At 41.9% G+C, this 12,492-nt stretch overlaps 1 protein-coding gene across 1 annotated transcript in view; it reads left to right on the top strand.

Annotated features, from left to right (window-relative positions):
- HUWE1 (HECT, UBA and WWE domain containing E3 ubiquitin protein ligase 1) overlaps positions 1-12,492 on the top strand; it is a gene marked incomplete in the record, with an annotated part of 5,008,559 nt that overhangs the window by 4,000,747 nt on the left and 995,320 nt on the right.

Here is a 12,492-nt window from a genome sequence, read left to right as displayed (position 1 = left end):
CTGAAATTCCTTCAGAAGGCAAGCAGGCTGAAAAGCTCAATCATCCTCATTGCCCCTTTCTGGCGTCAAGTATGGTTTCCCTTCCTCTGGTCTCATCCAAAATATCCTCCATTGTATACTGGAGCCAAGTCAGGATCTTCTCTGTCCTCCATCAGTGTTACACCATCCCAATCTTCGTGCCCGCAAAACTGACCACATAGATTCTCCACTTCCAACCATAGTAAAACAGTCCAGGCTTGCTTCCCCGGTTTGTAGCATCTTCTTAGCCTCACAAAAGGGTTCAACTAAGAAAGTCTACTTCAGTAAATTGAAAAGGTTAATTGTTTGGGCTTACTGCCAGTAAAAACATTGATCCCTTCTCTGTACCATTCTCAAATATTTTAGTTTTTCTAGTGCCCTGTTTGAAGAGGGAGCAAATTTTTCTACCATCAAACTCCAACTCCCACTCCTTGTCTACATTTAGATTATGCAAAGCATTTATGAGAGGTATTTTTTGTATTGCGATCCCCCCTCCCAATTAAAGATCCTTCCCCACCTTGGGACCTCACCGTCGTGCTGTAGATTTTGACTCGAAGAGCATTCTAACTGGCAGCCAGTTGTAACTTGAAGTTTTTGTCATGCAAGATGATCTTTTTAGTACACATTACTTCAGCAAAAAGGATTTCCTGAGCTACAGGCATTATCTTCTAAATCTCCTTACATAATCTTTCATAAAGATAGAGTTTCACTCTGTGCCAAGCCCTCCTTTATGCCCAAAGTAGCTACCGAAAGCAACATTAACCAATCTGTTCAGTTTCTGGTATTTTTTTCCAATAAAGGAGAGTACATTCTACATCTCATACATTTGGCAGGGTACAGCTATGTATAAACAGTTTCTCCATTGAAAGCTTCCAAACCCGTGTACATTTACCTTACAAAACTTATAACTGCAAAAGAAAAAAAAATGTACCTCTGTCTACTGTAAGAAATGTTAATCACTAGCATGACAGCCTGTTGTGTGTATATATGCTATATGTATGTTTGTTGATCACTAGCATGTTGTCCTGATGTGTATATATGCATATGTATGTACGTTCTACTTCTTTTTACTCTCATATAATGTATTGTAACGTGGATCTTTTATCCCCGGGCCTCCACTGCAAATGGACCTGTGTCCAGTCGGACTTTCCTGGTAAACAAATATAAAATAAAGTAATAAAATCTCCTTGATGTTCATAGGCAACTATTTTTTTTTCATTTGCATAGAACAAAGGAGCACAGGACGTCAGGCCAACTGTTCATAGCCTTTTCTGCTAACAATTATGGATCAAGCAGTTTCAAAGATAACACTGGCCAAATGAATCACTGACTGCATCACCTTCATTTATTCACAGAGAGGTTTAGAGTTTCCTTGGCCTCCAAGGGTGCATTCCACTAGAGCTGTGGCAATGTCTTCTGCTTTTCATCCAGAACTTCCATTGATATTTGTGTGGCAGCCACCTGGTCAAACAATCATACCTTCCTTGCACACTACAAATTGGATGTGGTATCTATAAGCAGGGCTTCTTTTAGCTCGACTGTACTCTGGCATATCCTTCCATGAGGGCCACGCAGGAACCAAGTAGCTGGGGACTGTGACCCATTTGTGAGTAGGAATGAAGAGGACAATGTCAGATTAGAAAGTTATGTCTTACCATAACTTGGCATCTGTTTTGTCCATCTTCATTCTTCCTCAATTTCCCACTCAGCCATCCCCCCTGCCTTAGTTTCTTGAGGATCTGTTGGAAATTGCAGGATGCTCGTTTCCCTTGTCTGAACCTCCATTGCCTTTTTCATTTCTGTCTATTCTGTACATTTTTATCTGTAGAAAATGAATCTACAAACTCTATCTGAGGTGCTTGGGTGGGTGTTGTGCATTGTGGGTAAAAAGAAGAGCTTGAGAGTCTGATCCAAGTCTGGAAGAAGGGGCTATGCCGGATCCAAGGGTCAGATCAGAGACCCATTCATGAGGAGGAATGAAGATGGACAACATAGATGTCAAGACACAACTTTATTTTCATTTAGGAATTAATCTTGATGCCATGATAGCAAGTACCATGTAAGGGTGCAGTATTATAGGTTTGTTAGTATTTAATTTATACTTTGAGAAAATAGAATATTCAGTAATTTTATCAATTACTTTGGTGGGATCTGCTATTACATAAATAGGTTCATAGACAAGTACTAGGCTAGCTGCCCTTGCAGACCATTTTAATCCTAGCCATTTTTCCTTCAAATGTAAGACTCAAACCATGTACCCGTGTATCTGTAAACTAAACTGTTATATCAACTCCCAACCCCAGGGGTTGTTTATTCCAGAAGTGTGGGAGGTGATGAATTATAAACCCATCCCTCCACCATGTTTTACTTACCTCTTTGTGAAGAGTTGGGTCATCAGCAAAAGCTGTTAAGAAAAATGGGAACCTTTGTTGAGTTTAGGAAAGTAGAGGTATGAGTGTTGGTTTATAGACCTAAGTAGAGGTCCAGTATAAAGATTGAACAGATTCAGGGAGAGAGGACAACCCTGTCTGGTACCATTTAGAATACATTTGGGATTTGAGTTATTTATTGATTGATAATTCAGCACATGCATTTGAGTATATCATCTTTAGTGCATTGATGAAATTTTCTGCAAAGTACCAAAAAGTGCATAGCTGTCAAAGTATATTTAGATTCATATGATCAAATTCCTTAGAAGCATCAAATTCGTTACAAGCGTCTGTTGCTAAAGTAAAGTATTTGAGGTTATCTTTATTTAGCTTCTGTATTGATTCTGAAGTTTGTCCACATTCTAGAAATCAAGATTGGAAAGGTTGTATAGTTGAGGGTATAATGATTTTAAGTTTATTTACTATTAGGGGTGCATACATTTTTAAATCGGTGATAAATGGTCTGTGAGTCTGGTCTTCAGAGCTGAAACCATCTGGAACTGGTGTTTTACCATTTTTCGTATTTTTAATAGCATTGTTAAAATGTCTGAAACTAATAATGCTGTTTTCTTTTATTAATGGTCTGATATCTGAGATGTAAACGGACATTAAAATAGCTATAACTGCTGGTTTTGGGGGCTGTCTGTGGATGAAACCATTTGATCCTGTTATAATCATGTTAAACAGGCATTAGTTGAGCTTTGCAAGACTAGTTTGAATTTTGTAAAGCAATATGGAGTACTTTACTGTGGCCATGTTTTTTTTTCTTGACAATAAGACCTCATAAGGGTACAGTCTAGGTGGCAGTAATTATGTTCAGTCCAAGGGCAATCTGTTAAGATTGCATATTTGAAGCCCAAAATAATTTTATTAGTATGTCTTTTTCCAGTTTACATTGTGTGAATATTTTCTTGATTACATTTGTGTTGGTATTTTTGTAGATGTTCCACAAAGAATTTTTTTCTGTAAGGTTTCTTATTCCCAGAAAGTTTCCAGCTTTTCCCTTACCCCGTAACGCACCAACCCCAGTTACCTCGGGTCTTGTTTGCAACTTCAGACAAAAGTAGTGTTCTTCCATCTCTCTCGAGTGTTAACTAGGTAAGTGTTATATATTTCAATTTTTTCTTCAAAAACTTTTTGTATTACTGTGCTTTCATTTTAAATTTCCAGTTGTTTCTACCATTTTATTCTGTTGTACAGTTTTTTTTTCTGTAGGTATCTATTCTCAGCTGATGACCATGCAGTCCATTTTCAATTCATCCAAGAGGTTGATCTCATACATAGCAGAAGGAACCTCAAGGCAGCAGGTTTGGGTGTTTCCATAAGAAGACACACCTGGATTGCTTTTCTTTGAGTTTGCAGAGCTTTTCAGGTCATCTTTGGTCAGTGCTCCCTTTTGCAGAGTGTCTGTTCAGCTCCAAAGTAAAAGAACACTCTAGGTGTGAAAAAGATGGAAAGACCCTGTCTGCCACTGGCGTGTGTTTTTCAACTCCTCAAAGAACCTTTTCCAGGAATCAACAAAGTGGTCGAAAAATGTGGTTCAAGAAGTGTCAGGGTACTTTTGAAGACACACGTGGAGGAGGTTTCCCTAGAGGCAGAGGAGGGAACTCTAATGGACAAAGACTCCCTTGTGATAGAGATGGACCACAGAACTAGGGTTCCAGAGAATTTTTCTTTGATGAACCCTACCAGCTGTCCCAAAAGGAGGTCCGATTGTCCACCTCTGGGGGCAGGCAGAGGATGATTATCCCTGCACCAGAGAGCCTGGCTAGATATAACAAAAGATATGTGGGTGCAGAGGATTATTTCCAGAGGCTGTGTTATACCCTTGTCCCTTTCTCCCACCAATCCAAAGGAAAATCCTTGATGTTCCACCCAGTTAGAGGGAACAAGCAGCAATTCAAATACAAAAGCTGCTAGAAAAAGTGTCATCCAAGAGGTCCCGCCAGAGCAGGTAAAATCTGGAATTTACTCTAGGTTCTTTTAGTTGCCAAAGAAAACAGGGGACTGGAGACCAATCCTGGATCTGTCCAAACTAAACAAGACATTTTGAAGAACCAAGTTTTGGATGGTCACAGTTCAGTCTAATTTCCCCTTTTTGGGCAAGGATGACTGGATGTGCTGTGTAGACCTTCCGGACATGTTTTATCACATAAAGATGAACCAGAATGTCCAGAAGGTACTTGCACTTCCGTCTGGGAGCAGTCATCAGTTCAGAGTACTGCCCTATGGACTCATCACAACCCTCAGGGTGTTTACCAAGTGCATGCCAGTAGTTAGCAGCTCAGCTGAGACTGCAAAGTTTCAGAGCGTTTCCATACCTGGACGACTGACACATTACTGCTCCAAATAGGCATCAACTCATATGTGCAGGAGACCAGGTTCTCCTGACTTGCTGTTTGGTGATGACCATAAGCTACGAAAAATGTCATCTGCAACCAACTCGGACTTTAGAGTTTGTAGAAGCAATTCTCACTGCAAAAACAACCATTGCTTCCCTTCCATTACTTGAGAGTTCAAATTATAAGATGTCAAGTCAAAAAGATAATCTGCAGCACCTCAATTTCAGCTTGACTGGTCTTTCAGGCTCTGGGATCGATGGCAGCAGCAATAATGTTAGTGCCACTTGCTAGGTTTTATATGAGAATTCTTCAGTGGATGTTAGCTGCTCAGTGGTAGATTCTTTATAAACCTGTGTCATACAGCATAAGAATCACTCTAGTCTGCAAGAGAGATCTGAAGTGATGGATTAAGTCAGGCCAGGTTCTATAAGGCTTGTCTGTTCATTCCCTCTCAGCCCAAGGCCATAGTGACCACGGATGCTTTCCATCTTGGGGGGGGGGGGGCATTATATGGGAAGGCAGTCCAAGGTACCTGGTCCCCCGAGGAGTCCAGTTTGCATGTATATGTCCTAAAGATTAGAGCAGTGCTGTTAACGTTACAGGCATTTCAGAATGCTCTCTCTTCGGGGACAGTTGCAGTACAGTCGGACAAACGTGTGTTGTCTGGTACATCAACAAGACAGGAAGGACCCAAATCCTTTCCACTGTGTCGAAAAGTTGTGAGTGTGGTTGTGAGTTATCTCTTCCAACCACTTTCTTTTAGCAATGCAAATTCTGAAGAAGTCCAGTGTGATAGCAGATAAATTGATCAGGTGCATTTTTTTTACCTCACGAATGGTCCCTCAACAAAAAGATTGAGAACACAATCTTCTGACAGTGGGACCAACCTTGCTGCGATCTGTTCACGTACCCCCTGAACAACAACAATTGCAGCAGCTACTTTGCCCTAATCCTCTCACAGGGGGAATGCCTGTGCTGTACTTCACGACGTTCCCCCCCCGGTCTCCTTCATGGACATCTTCCCACTCCATTAATTCCCAAATTTGTTCAGAAAGCTGCAAGGTTGAAGAAACAGGGTCATCCTCATTGCCTCTTATTGGCATCAAGAAATTTGGTTTCCCTTCCTTTGGCCTCAGCTGATTTTAACCACCTTGATTTTTGGATCCAACTCTGGATCTCTTGTCTCACGCAACAGGCATGATACATCCAGGCATAGTGAATCTCAGGCTGGCTGCTTGGTTTGTCCAGTTCCAGTAATAGCCAGACAACATATATGCTGTCTTCTCCAGTCCTTCATATTCTTTTGTCCTCCCATAAACCTTCCACCAGAAAGCTATACTCCAGCAAATGGAAGAGATATTTTTTTGGGCTCAAAAACAAAATCATAAACCTTTCTTAGCTAACATTCATAATATCTTAGAATTTCTAGCGCATCTTTTTGAAGAGGGAAGCTAGTTCTTCTGTTAAAGTCCAGTTAGCTGCAATTTCCAATGTTCAGGCAGGAATAGATTTTTTTTTCTATACCATCCCATTAATTGAGCAAAACCTTATTGAAAGGCTGTCTACTCCTAACTCTACCTATTAAAGATCCTTCTTTTTTTTACCGTTACTTCCATGCACCTAGATGCAATAGTCTGTATTTTGTATCTTATCCCTCTCTTTGTGTAAATGTGCATGTAGTACAGAACAGCAAGCACCATATCAGATTTTTGGAACCCTGCTTGTGATATTTACCTCGTAATGCTGCTTTGAGTAATATTTTTTATAATAGCTGCCAGTGGACGTTACCATGTATTACAGGATGGCACAGAGCCCTTCCTGGCAGTTTTGGATGACTGCGGACAAAACCTCATTTACGGAATTATAATTTTTCTGATTTAGAGAATGGTGGAATTTCTTTGTGAGCTTCTGTCTGCCCAAGAATACTTGTGTTGCTTGAGTGATGGTCTTATCCATTGCTAGTTGAGGTTACCTTTTCACTACAGTGTTGTCTGTCCAGGGGAAAGAGAACCAACAACTGGCCATGTCCTTTCTTTGGATAGCATTCAGCTATATCCTTAGCACTGGTTGGCTAACCAGACAGCTGCTGTTTCTTATTGTGAGGAAGTTTTTTTTTCTTAATTAGCCTAATTTGTGCCTAATCTGCTTTTTAAATTCATTGCACATATTTCTGGTTGCACAGTGCCCAGGTTAACTGTTTTGCATTTGTTTCACTTCTGTAGTATACCCATATTTGCTTTATCATGTGAATCTCCTGAGCAGAAGTTTAATAGCAGGCTTCTCTCTACATAAATTGATAATACTTTGCACTTGATGCAAGATGTTCTTCGTGTTTCACTGTTGCAGTCATTACATTTGGGTAATCTGCTGGCAGGTTGCCCTCAGTTGGCCTGATTAACCAAGTCTTCGGTCCGGCGTCAGTTGCTGTCCCTTCTTCCATGACGTCAGGTCTTCAGGGGTATAAAACATGCAGCTGACACCATTACATCAGTCTTTCTTGCCGTGCGGTGGCCGAAGTAGAAGCAGTTCTCGTGCTGGTTGGCCGACCCCTGAAATTTTCGTTTTCAAGTTTCAGAACCGAAGACTTCACCTTAAAGCTAAGTACCCCGTTGGGGAAACTTTTTTTTGCTCCTTACTGATGTTAGTGAAAGTTAATTGCATTACTTGTGGAAAGCAAATACCTCGTAAAGATTTTCATTTGTACTGTATTCCTTGCATAGGCCCTGACCACGGCATACCTTGCTGTCGGTTTTGTGCTTTAATCAGTGCATTATCCATCGTCGGTACATTATTGCCTCTAAATATTTCGGTTCTCGGTTTAATTATCCAGAAATGATCTTATTACTCTAATCAGGGGTAGTCAAACCCCTCCCCCCCCTTATAAGACGCCTAGGACTGAGCTTGACTATGATTCTTCTTATCGGGACACTGTTTCCTCTAATTCTTCCAATGACCTAGATTTGTCCATACCTACTTATGAGGATTCTGATGCAGAGGATTCCATTCCCTCTGCCCCCCCCCCCCTTAAGGGAGCATTTCCATTGGGAAAGTCAGGAATTATCTGAATCTAAAAAGAGGCTTAGGGATTTCCTCCTCCTACCTCAGCATAGGCCTTCGGCTATACCTCCTGTACTAGACACCGTTGATGTGTTTTCCGAAACCATTATGTCCCATAATTCCCTGCCTCCAGCTCCAAGTAAACCTGACAGATATTACAGGGTTCCTGAGTCTTACAAGTTCCTTTTCAAAAATCCTGTTGCCGATCCAGAAACCATTTCTCAGGGGCCCAAGGGCATTAAGGCTTCTACTGATAAAAATCCTACCCCTTCTGATAGAGATTCCAGGGCGCTGGATAGATGGGGTAAAAAGGTTTATACTTCTGCAACCTTTGCAATCAGGGCTTTAAACTGCCAATTTCATATGCTAAAATATCAACAGCATATTATGGGACTGCTCAAACAGAAAATGATGATGATTTCTGACTGTGTGGAAAATAAAGATTTACAGGATGTATTGCATTCTGCTGAAAAAGTTGGAAAACATACTTTGCAATGTGGTTTTGATTCTTTAGAGGCCTCTTGCAGGGCTGCTGTTACTGGGTCTGTGCATAGAAGGCATGCTTGGCTTAAGGAGCAATCTCTGCCAGATCATGTTAAAGCAAAATTGTTGGATGCCCCTTTAAGTCAGGACCGCCTGTTTGGCAATAAGGTTGAAGAAGTTCTAAAAAAGATGGAAGATCAAACTAAATCTATGCAAACTGAAAAAGATTTCTTACAAGTGCAACCTCCAAGATTTAGTAGGCACTGGCCTACTAAGAATTGGTCCTTTCTAGCTCCTTTCAGATCCACTCACGCCAAACCCAGACACACCAAAAGCACCAGGTTTCAGTCCCAATGGACTCTCAGAACTAAGCAATGGGGGGGCCTCAACTTCCAACTCTGGAAAGAACAAGACATCCCCCTGTGGTAAACAGTCTCAATGACTTTCCTTAAAAATTACCAAGCACTTACCTTTTAACCGCCCCTTTGGGGGGAAAGATTGCTCTTCATGCAAAAAACTGGGAACTCATAACCCAGAACAAATGGGTTTTAAATATAGTGTCCCAGGGATACAGATTTCATTTCCACACGTTGCCAACACCAAACTGGTGGCCTGCCCCCATATCAGTGGGCAGAGGCTCAGAAACAGGTACATTCCCTCTTAAACATGGGGGCTATTTACCCGGTACCAGAAGAGGAAAAGGGACGAGGTTTCTATTCCAGGCTTTTCCTGGTACCCAGAAAAGACAAATCATGGCATCCAATTCTGGACCTGTCTACTCTAAACACCTTTCTGGACATTCCAGAATTCAAGATGCTGACTCTTCACCAGTTACTTCCTATGCTAGGCAAAGATGCCTGGTTGGCAACTCTAGATTTAAAAGAAGCTTACCTGCATATCCCAGTCAGGGAGTCTTGCATAAGATACCTACGCGTCAAAGCAGGCTACTTGCATTATCAGTTCTCTGCACTGCCCTTTGGCTTGTCTACTGTGCCCAGGGTATTCACAAAGGGCCTGGCTCCAGTAATTACATTTTGCAGGCAAAGAAATATTCAAATATATTCATACCTGGACAATTGTCTAATTCAGGCAGAAAACCAGGCCATACTTATAAATCATCTGGAGTTTGTAAAACGGGTACTAACTTGTCTAGGGTACACCATAAACGAAAAGAAACCACAACTGGTACCCTCTCAACAGATTACATTCCTGGGTGCAAGCTTGAATACAACTGCCCAGATGGCTTTCCTCACGCCAGAAAAGCAAATTCATTTGGTAACTTATTTCAAACAAGTGGCCACAAAAACCCTGCTATATCTACAAGACAAATACTGCAAGTCTTGGGGTTCTTGGCCTCCTGCATTCTTCTAATTCCATATGCAAGACTGCATATGAGGAAACTTCAGTGGTACTTAAAATGTCTATGGAATCAACGTTGTCACAGCCTGGAAACAATGATTCCCGTCATACCTTGCCTACACCAGGAGTGTTCCTATGGTGGACCGAGGCCGGCCACCAAAACAAGGGACTGACATTCACACTACCCCCTGCTGCCCAAACCCTAACAGACGCATCAGACTATGCATGGGGGGCTCACCTGGCAGGGCATTCAGGGCAAATGGAACCCAAATCGAATGCACTTACATATCAGTCAAAAAGAAATGTTAGCTGTACAGAATGCTCTGACAGCCTTCAAGGACTACATTCATCCAGGACAATTAATGGTAAAGAAGGACAACACCACGGTTATGTGGTACATAAACAAGCAGGGGGTACACATTCCTACCCCCTCTGCAGACTAGCCATGGCCTTGTGGAACACAGCCTTGAGCTACCAAGTGCAACTACAAGCTCAATTCCTGCCAGGAAAATTGAATACACTGGCAGACGGACTAAGCAGAAATCTCATGGACCCATACGAGTGGAAATTGGAACCACTGATTTTCAACATGTTGACAAGCAAATGCGGGAGCCCAGACATAGATCTATTTGCCTCCCCCCAGAACTACCAGTTGGGCAAATTTTGCACAAGGACTCCTCACAAAAAAGCCTGGAAAGTGGATGCTCTGTCCTTCAGCTGGAAAAAAACAAATCAGTCTACACCTTACCCCCTCTGCCTCTGCTCTCCAAAGTTCTGCTAAAAGTCAAACAGGACAAACCAAAAATGATTTTGTTGCTCCAGACTGGCCCGCCAACACTGGTACCCACTCCTGCGCAGTCTCTCACAAGTATCTCCATGGCACCTGCCTCAGACACCTTCCTTTACTGTCTCAGCAGGAGAACCAAATTCTGCACCCTCATCTCCCAACATTGAACCTTGCAGCTTGGCTAATCACTTAAATTCACCTTTAGCATCCCTCAGCAAACCTGTGATGGATGTCATCTTGGAGGCAAGAAGACCTAGTACTAGAAAATCTTATGCTGACAAATGGAAAAGATTCTGTGCCTGGACCCAATCTTTAGGGATGAGAACAGCAACGCCCATTTTACCTCAGATTTTGCAATATTTAACTGAGATGCTTCACAAGGGCCTGTCCTTTTCCTCTATTAAAATCCATGCTTCAGCTATTTCAGCTCACTATAACACAGAACCACCCCTCTTTTCTCATCCCTGCTCAAACAATATCTCAGAGGGGCAAAGAACTTGACCAGCCAGGAGCGCTCCTACCCCTGCCTGGGACCTTAACTTTGTTTTGGAAAAGCTCACTTTACCTCCTTTCGAGCCAGCTGCTACTGCAGACTTAAAATTTCTTTCTTGGAAAACAGCCTTCCTCTTAACAATCACTTCAGCTAGAAGGATATCTGAATTACAGGCCTTGATGGCAGTGGAGCCTTTCATCATCTTTCATGTGGACAAGGTATCTCTGTGGACCAATTCATCCTTCATGCCTAAGGTGGTTTCCAGTGTGGCTCTTAACCAGTCCATTCATTAGCCAACCTTCTGTCCCAATCCACAAAACAAAGGGGAAAGGATTCTACATTCCTTGGACGTGCACAGACAACTTAGATTCTACTTGGACAGAACTAAATTTCGAAGGAAATCAGAACAATTGCTTGTGGCATTTGCTGCTGGGGCAGAGGGGAAGGCTATTTCAAAACAATTTCTAAATGAATAAGCCATTGCATTCATTTCTGCTATAAGCACCATGGAAAACCTATCCCCCAGGGGATCAGATCTCATTCCACCGGGGCTGCATCTACTTCTGCAGCCTTTCTCAGAGGTGTTCCTACCAGGGATATTCTAGAAGCTGCTACCTGGAGTTCAGTACATACTTTCACCAAGCATTAGCATTTACCAATTTTCTCTAAATTCAGAGGTGGCTTTGCCACTGCAGTTTTGCAGGGCCTTGTAGCTGGTCCTAATGCTGTATAAATCCATCCTCCCAACCATAGCTTTGAGAATCTACCCAAATGTAATGAGTGCAACAGTGAAACACGAAGAACTTAGTACAGCAGTGTACACTTACCATAAATGTAGATATTCAAGTGTATTCACTGTTGCAGTCCTGGTGACCCTCCCTCCAGCCCCGTTTTCTTCTTACTATACCTCTACTTTATTTTACTATGCTTAAAAGCTTTTTTGGTTTATTTGCTTTTGGTTGGAGGTATATTTTTGTGTTTTTAATGTTTGCACCTAACATCTGGGCCAAGAAAAACTGATGTGATGGCATCGGCTGCATGTTTTGTACCCCTGACGACCTGACGTCATGGAAGAAGGGACAGCAACCGACGCAGGACCCAAGACTTTGTTAATCAGGCCGACTGAGGGCAACCTGCCAGCAGATTACCCAAATGTAATGACTGCAACAGTGAATACACTCGAACATCTACATTTATGGTAAGTATATACAACTGTACTGTCTTAATATATCCTGCAAAAATGTAGCAAATACTGCTGAGTGGTGCACTTGGAAGAGAAAACGTATAGTCTCGAATGTTATTATTGCAAAGAAAGGAATAACACTGTGGAAAAACAAGGTGACTAACTTAAAGAAAGCTTTAAAAGTCAGTATGGATAAAACTCTATAGTCTTAAGTTGCTTCTCTTTAAAGCAAGACTCTGCCCTTGTTGGGATGAGGTAGTATGTTGTATTGTTGTGGGGTAGGGATCTTGCCTCGAATAGAAGATAACTATACAATTTACTGCCTTCCCTGACGGGTAAAT

The sequence above is a fragment of the Protopterus annectens genome, chromosome 8.part0 (genome assembly GCF_019279795.1).
Source record: "Protopterus annectens isolate FY-2018-M chromosome 8.part0, PAN1.0, whole genome shotgun sequence".
NCBI lineage: Eukaryota > Metazoa > Chordata > Ceratodontiformes > Protopteridae > Protopterus > Protopterus annectens.
The sequence above is the reverse complement of the archived record's forward strand: the minus strand, read 5'-3'. Positions and strand labels throughout refer to the sequence as shown.